General features: G+C 41.5%; 1 non-coding gene across 1 annotated transcript; it reads right to left on the bottom strand.

The window, feature by feature from the left end:
- Window positions 1–5,813: 5,813 nt before the first annotated feature.
- LOC126357191 (small nucleolar RNA SNORD83) lies at window positions 5,814–5,890 on the bottom strand. The gene has a single exon (XR_007566158.1). It is a non-coding gene; the product is annotated as a small nucleolar RNA SNORD83 (small nucleolar RNA).
- Window positions 5,891–8,278: the final 2,388 nt, after the last annotated feature.

Here is an 8,278-nt window from a genome sequence, read left to right as displayed (position 1 = left end):
TTCTTAGGTAGTTGCTGCACTCGCCTCTCCTGATAGCAGCTACTGGAAAAATTGCAGAAAAGCAGTGTTGAAGAAACTGCAATTTAATAGCCGCTCACCGGAGGCCGCGATACATGTTTGCTGAAATACAATCTATGAGCAATCTTCCTAAATAAATTGAGTTATTGGAATGGTAGTAATTGTTTACTCAAACGAGAACGCGAAGTTGGTAATTCTATTTAAGCTCTTTATTGTCTTTAAGCCTGATCATCAGCCCGCTAATCTACGTTTGAAGAAAGTTCAGTTCACAATTCTATCCACACTCAAACCCCGCCAGAATTAGCTTTCAAAGTTACGGAATTTACTTAACTGCAACACAGACGATTTTCTAACATACACGTTTGCAGTCGATGTTCAATAATAGTTCGTTTTTTAACGTTAATGCTCGCCATAAGCACTTAGTAAAAGTTTACGAAGTACCGCCACGCTTTTAATTATTAAAGTTACTCGCGTCTTTCGCGGAACGAAAAGTCACAACTCGCTCAAACTCACACTACGCGTTACTGGACTCTTCCAGTCTCAAATCGCACAGTACCGAACCGATGAAGCCGTTTTATGACTTCATTTTACACATTATTCGCGAGGACACATCAAACATGTCTCTTCTCGATCACAGTTCCTTCGCGACCCCCATCCACTCGCGACTCACTCTCCTAGTCTGCTAACCGTCCTCGCATCTCATTGGCTCACACATCACACAGCCAATCAGAATTAACTCTTTGGGTGCGCCTCGCGCCAAAATCTAGCACGCACCAGTCATGACTTCTGAATCATTTACGTCATGATTTCTTGTCACACAAAATTTACTGTATAATTTAACAAACCGAAAGGAAAACTAGACTTTACTTTATTTCCAGAAATTATTTAAATACTCGCGAACGTTCTGGCTGCTTGTACAATACCATACACTCTTGGACATCCGACATTCACTAAGATGGGGAACCACTGGCGACTCTGTTCCCACGGTTACATCGTCTGAACACTTGCGAGTTCCAACCTAGATTTTATACACTTGCAAAGAATGGCGAATGTCCCTCTTTCATTCACTCAGGCACACTCATTCACTCTCACCTACTCATATAAAATAACTGTTCACAAAAATTCAAAACATTTATGGTTTTAACAGAGTTATAGGTGAATTTCTAAAAGTAAAATTCTCAAAATAAATACAAAAGCACGGAAGGTGATTTTGTTTCATAGTTGGATGGTCACTGAAGGTGATCTATACATAATGGTATTTATTTAGACTCGAAAATTGTAGAAATTTGCGTTTTCTGTAAGATTTTTCTAATTTCCAAAATATGCAGGTTTCAAAGCTCAAATTTGGATGACTTATTTTTATTCATAACAGAAACTAGTATATTAACTTTTAATTTCCTCAGGTTCCTCAGTTAGAAGTTATTAAAGATGAAAGTTCCACGTTATACACGCGGCTAGTTAGCGCACAGGTCTTACATTCTCACGGTACAGACATGCCATATGGTCGTGACGTCAGACGAACGGACACCGGTAATCTGCCCGCTACAGCACATATGCTAATCTGATGGCTACTTTACAGTCTGTCTACATTTCACAGTAAATATTTGATAGAAAACTGTGCGCTCGCACTAGTTGCGACGCCACACGATCATTGACGTTGCCCACAAAGAGAAGTCCAATTGTGTGGCTCTGGGCGATGGGGAGGGAGGGGGGGGGGGGGGGGAAGGAAGGGATGGATCCATCGTGACCCATCCACCTCTCAGGAAATGTATTTTCCTTTTCAGAACATTCCACGAGTTCAGACTTCAGTATAGAGTTGCACCATCATGCTGGAAGATGATACACTGCTGCCCTATCGTGATTTAGGCCACACCAAACATTAAGCTTCGGGATATTGAGGATGTGTTCACAAGTGTTGGGTAGGTCGTCTGAGTCCCAAATCCTGGCGGTTCACATGTCTGGAAATGTGGAACATGGCTTTCTCTGTAAACAGGCACCTTTTCTCGTTGTTGTTGTCCTTATATATTCGTTTGGCTGTAATGCTTGGATCATTTGTAGTTTGTAATCAAAAAGGCGAAACCCCTTAGGTACCACTTTATAGATGGTTCATCTTGATTCCTGAAATTCACGTGATGCACAACGAGTTGTCTTGTGTGGGTTGCACTGAAATGCAGATTGCACTCTGCGTGCTTGAGATACAAGGAGACATCCATTTCGAGGACGGTCCTTGAAACCTCATTGTACAGCGCATGACAGGGAAGTGTTACACTTCTTAGAACATTACAACACAGTTATTTTTTTAATAAATTTCAGTTTCATATTTCTCGAAGATAACAAATGCAGAGCCATTTAATGAAAATTAAATACAAACAAGAATGTATTGCAATTCAGGAGTGAAAAACACCACCCAAGTGGCGGCCAAGCATTTTTGTCCAGGCATTGTTGAAAGCGGGTGGAAAAACTGTCCATGCACCTTTCAAGTATAAGAAGAGAAATTTCTCTAATTTCTTGAGTAATGATTTCTTTTCGATGTAAACTCGAGACTTTAGGTAGCTCCATAAGAAACAGAAGTACGGAGAAAGATGTGGAGATCGAGGGTGCCACTCCACATCCCTACACAAAGGAATGAGGCGATCGGGGAAATGTTCCGTTAGAAACGATATTGGTGGTCTTGAAGTATAGGACGTAGCCCCATTCCATTGTAAAAACGTTATCGAACTCAGTGTGATAATTTCTCAATTCTGGCATAAAATATTATGGCAACATCGTGAGGTCAGGCTGTGACTTGCCAGTTACAGTGTGTCCATTTTCTCGGAAAAAGTAGGGTCCTTTGAAGCCAGATCTGGCTAATCCACACCACGCAATTACTTGCTCATTATGAAGGGACTTCTCGTGGATTATTTTCCGATCAGCACTGGCAATTTTGTTTCTTCACACCGTCCGATAACTGAAAATGAGCCCCATCACTTAGTATCAGAATACTGTATTTTCCAAGATTTCCAGCGTCTTTCCTGCAAACATTTGCCACGTTACATAGTCATTTAGCTTCAGTTGTCGAACCACCATGATTTTAAAGTGCAAAATGCAACGAAGTAACCTGTCTGAAACGGGCAAACGTCGAGCATGGCGTATCGCCGAATGCCAAGGCTCGGTCTCCACAGCTTGTCGAACTTTCTCGAATTTTTCTGCTATTCTAACTGTCCGGAAATTTCTCCGAACTGTTCCTGGCCTCAGCGCTCCTCTCGTTCTGAAGTTGCTGAACCGCTTTGTCATTGGTGTCGAGGTGGAAGAGCATTGTGCAGACCAACATTAAACTGACTGCAAAATCTTCGCTGCATGTGCACTTCCGAGTGACCGGTTGGAACAAATATGTCGTAAACAAAGACGCGTTCTTCAACTGACCAAGGCTTAAAGGCTACAAAAACGGCAACTAATAACGAACCTATATCAATCATTGCTTAAGCGCTATTTCCCCCACCACTAATGTTATGGCGGGGTCTAAAACGTAACACCTCCCAGCCGAACTATGTACTTGGTTATTATCGATGGTGCCCTCCCAAACTGGCGTCGAAAATACCGATGTACCGTTGTCACAGATGTGGATTCCGCATACTATGTGGCGCATTGCGCTTTCTCCTGGTCTGTCTTCATTTTGATACACTCTGAGTCAGTTGTACACCAAAGGACGAAGGAAGAAAGCTTTGATTTCTAACAGTTTCCAAGTTATCATTTTATGAAATGATTGAGAGTCTTTATTGACACCAACTGAACCCACATCCGTTCAGAAATGGTCTATAATTTAAATCTTCATACGTAATATTTTATGGGTGATAAATAATGAACCTATTATCAGATGAAGCGACAAGTAAACATACGATAATATCGGATATAAAAGCGTTACCGTTGACCATTTGACTATGCTGAAAGTTTACTGCTAAATCCTAGATTACCTTGAATATACTACAGCAATTATATGTTTGGACACACCTGTAAATAACTTGTTATCTTCTGTTCTTAAGACGAAAGTAGTTAATTTTCTTAAATATAATATATGTAGAAAAGCATATCGTGTGTGGGAAAGCTTTATTCATTCGTATTTTAAAGTACTGAGTGCGGCTGAACACAGGAATATGTCAGTACTCATATTAGGTAGCGTTAAGTTTAAATTCCTGTTATGTCTGTTCCAATTCACATTCGAAGTATTTATGCTAGAGCGCCCAAGATGAATGTCGAAAGGGGTGCTTTTTAACTCCGACATCTTCATTAGCCGACTGCCGTGGAAATCATCTTCTACAGTGAGCGAGGTGGCGCAGTGGTTAGCACACCGGACTTGCATTCGGGAGGACGACGGTTCAATCCCGTCTCCAGCCATCCTGATTTAGGTTTTACGTGATTTCCCTAAATCGTTTCAGGCAAATGCCGGGATGGTTCCTTTGAAAGGACACTGCCGATTTCCTTCCCAATCTTTCCCTATCCCGAGCTTGCGCTCCGTCTCTAATGACCTCGTTGTCGACGGGACGTTAAACACTAACCTAACCAATGATTTCGCATTGGAAGTTGGCCACCGTACACCGAAAGGACACTTCTTACTGTAAATTATTACCAAAAATGCCGATTTATGTGTAATTTTTCACACACTTAATATTAATCTGTTAATTCTCTGTAACGTGTCTGTTTTGTGCATATTATGCTACGTTCGAAGTGATTCTATATAGAAAATTTTGAAAGTCCACACCTGACTGGTTTCCTGAAGAAGCATCTACGTCATAGCTGGTTAGGAAACGCTTACTGTCATGTCTATAAATGTAAATCCTGGTAATGGAGTAAAACGTTTCTAATATTATGTTTTCGCTTATTGTTTGCCTACCGTTATCAGCTCTACTAACAGTAGAATGTTCATTTAATTTTTCAGTTGTTTGGTTCTCATTTTCAGGTCTTTGTTTAGTAATATTGTATATTGATATACTTGAAATACAGGGCATGAAACATCCATTGGCTGTTTAATCAAAAGAATGAAAAGAGGACTTTCATAAACTTCTTTTCCTTCTCAGGCCGTTGGTGGGTTCGCACAGTCTTTCTTCATTCCTAATGCTAACCTCTTGATGCTCTATAATCTTCTGCCAGTTTTATAATCGCAAATGAACGCTTCTACGGTCATGATCTCTGTCTTCCTCTTATACTTCTTATAATCTTACAAGTGTACTTGGGTGAATGGCGAGGGAGGCGGTTATCCATGTTCATCCTCCTAGCAGTGACTTTTTCGAGCAGGCTCTTTGTGTCTCCTTCTGTTCTTAGCATTTGGTCATGTGAGACACTGTCAGTCCATGGTACCTTCAACATTCTTCCAATCACCACATCTGAAAAGCCTCCAGCCTTTTCTTTTACGCTCTCCTCAGCGCGTTAGTTTTCTATCCCGTGCGAAAGTATACTTCAAATGAAGCTCTTTAAGAACGATTTTCTAATAGTCAAGAAGAAACTGTTTAACATTAGTACTGCTCTTTCCCACGTAACTGATTCTTTTGCTTATATTATTCTAGCTTTCACATTCACTGAACTTGCACCATCTGCTCTGACACAGCTTACAAGGTACCTGAAGCTATTCGGTTTCAATGTGCTCAACTGCGTTCTTGCTTCTCTTCCGTTGTGGACTTAATGATTTTTGTTTTGCTTTCGTTTATCATCGTATCGCACTTCTCTATTAAGATTCCCTTCGTCTGACGAAGTGCCATCTGTATGTCCAATAAGGCAATGTCATCTGCAGATCGATTCGTTTGGAAATACTAATTCTCTGCCGAATTCGTCCGTCAATTTTGATAGGTTAAGGTCATCGTTGTCAACCTCACTCAAATTTCCCAAAAAAATTTCATACGAATCTTTCCCATCGTACATTTCCTCTACCTGCCTCTACCACTCATTATCTATGGCCTCTTTATAATTAGTACTATACTGTATTTTGTTTCCTTGCTTGGTAACATGTCAAATTAACTCAAAGGTACATTACAGCTGTTGACGAAGCACCTTTTGGTGTGACTGTAATTGCAAAGTCTGCTAATGCGATATAATATAAATTACACGATTGTCTCCCTTATTTCACGCCCACTACTTTTACTTCTATTTAACTTGTGTTTCATTGTATTGCATATTAAACCAATCACCTATGTGTCCACCATTTTAAGAATTGATGAACGTCTGGACTACAACACAAGTGTGCGCATTCAAACCGTTATACTGTGTAAGTCCCGACTAAACAACTACTGACTGCTTCAATTTTTGTATTTTTACTAAGTTTCATGTAACCCATTTTTCAGAGCACCGCTTCAGAGACCTATACAGCCTAAAAATAGCTGTAGTGATGAATGCAAAATAGAATTAATATTTCAATCCGACCAGTTACAAACAGGCCATATGTGGTAACGAAAAGTGATGTAATGACAGAAAATTAACTTTCGACACAAAGAAAACATGTCTGTTTCTTCCCAATTCTGAAAACAATTGTTTGTGACAATTACGATGTCGTACGGCGATGCCTAAGCTTTGGGTTACGAGTAAGGGATGGTGTGACGTATTTACTGGCGTGTCTGTCCTCGCTGGACAGTGTTCAGTGTAGGTAGCGTAAGCTGAGTGTTACCTGCTGCAGCCAAGTAAGGAGGTGGCAGGTAGCGCATCGCCAGGGGGCGGCTGCGAGGGCGGAGCTTATCCCAGATGCGGCGTCGGTCCGTACCACCTCTGGGTAAAACTAGGAGGTGTACGCTCACAGTGAATCTGGACTTTCATGAGTGGAGGATTTACAAGCACATTAGTGACAGGCGGTTCCTGCGGGATGAGATGAGTGTTTACGGATACTGTGAAAACTCTACATCCTGAAATAATTACGATTCAGAGGAGTGTGTCTTAATTTCTATATATAAAAGGCAATGTGTCGACTAAGTGACTCACTCACTGACTCGTGACTGCTCAACCCAAACCGCTAAGAACAGAGACTCGAAATTAGCCTAGGGTGTTGATTTCATACTGTAGGCGTAATTTAAGAACGAATTTTTTGAAATTCCACCCCTAAGGGAATGAAATAAAGGCTGAAAGTTTTTTTTTATGCGCTGTTAAGGCAATTTTGAAGCTAGACGTACGAAAACTGGTATCTGGTTTCTCGGTCTCAAATAAAGAAATATGTGTTTAATAATTTTTGCTAATTTTACTTCTGAAGGGTGGGGGGGAATTCAATAGTGTGTGAAAATTTATTTTTAAATACACTATGTGATCAAATTATCCGGATACTTGGCTGAAAATGACTCACAAGATAGCGGCGCCCTACATCGGTAATGCCGGAATTCAGTATAGTGTCGGCCCACCCTTAGCCTTGATGACAGCTTCCACTCTCGCAAGCATACGTTCGATCAGGCGCTGCAAGGTTCCTTGGGGAACGGACTGCTGCATTGAGAAGAGGTATCGATGTCGGTCGGTGAGTTCCGACAAGAAGTCGGCGTTCCAAAACATCCCAAAAGTGTACTATAGGATTCAGGTCAGGACTTTGTGCAGGCCAGTGCATTACAGAAATGTTATTGTTCTCCTCCACAGGCATTATGAACAGGTGCTCGATCGTGTTGAAAGATGCAATCGCCATCCCCGAATTGCTCTTCAAGAGTGGGAAGCAAGAATGTGCTTGAAACATCAATGTAAGCATGTGCTGTGATAGTGCCACGCAAAACAACAACAGGTGCAAGCCCCTCCATGAAAAACATGACGACACCATAACACCACCAGCTCCGAATTTTACTGCTGGCACTACACAAGCTGGCAGATGACGTTCACCGGGTATTCGCCATACCCACACCATGCCATCGGATCGCCACATTGTGTACCGTGATTCTGCACTCCACACAACGTTTTTCCACTGTTCGATCGTCCTAACAATGGACCTAGGGGTGTTTAGGAGTGTGGAAATCTCGCGTACAGACGTATGACACAAGTGACACCTAATCACCTGACCACGTTCGAAGTCCGTGAGCTGTGCAGAGCGCCACATTCTGCTCTCTCACGATGTCTAATGAATACTGAGGTCGCTGATATAAAGTACCCCGTAATAGGTGGCAGTCCAATGCACCTTATATAAAAAACGTATGTTTTTGGGGATGTCCAGATACTTCTGATCACATCGTGTGTTACGCCCTTTCATCTACTCCACGACAAATAATCACAATGAGTAATTCACAGGAATCAGAGCTAATACAGTTTACAAGCTTTTACTCTTTCCACGACCCGTTCG

Source organism: Schistocerca gregaria, chromosome 3, assembly GCF_023897955.1.
Source record: "Schistocerca gregaria isolate iqSchGreg1 chromosome 3, iqSchGreg1.2, whole genome shotgun sequence".
NCBI classification, from domain to species: domain Eukaryota; kingdom Metazoa; phylum Arthropoda; class Insecta; order Orthoptera; family Acrididae; genus Schistocerca; species Schistocerca gregaria.
This window is presented reverse-complemented; position numbering and strand designations above follow the sequence as displayed.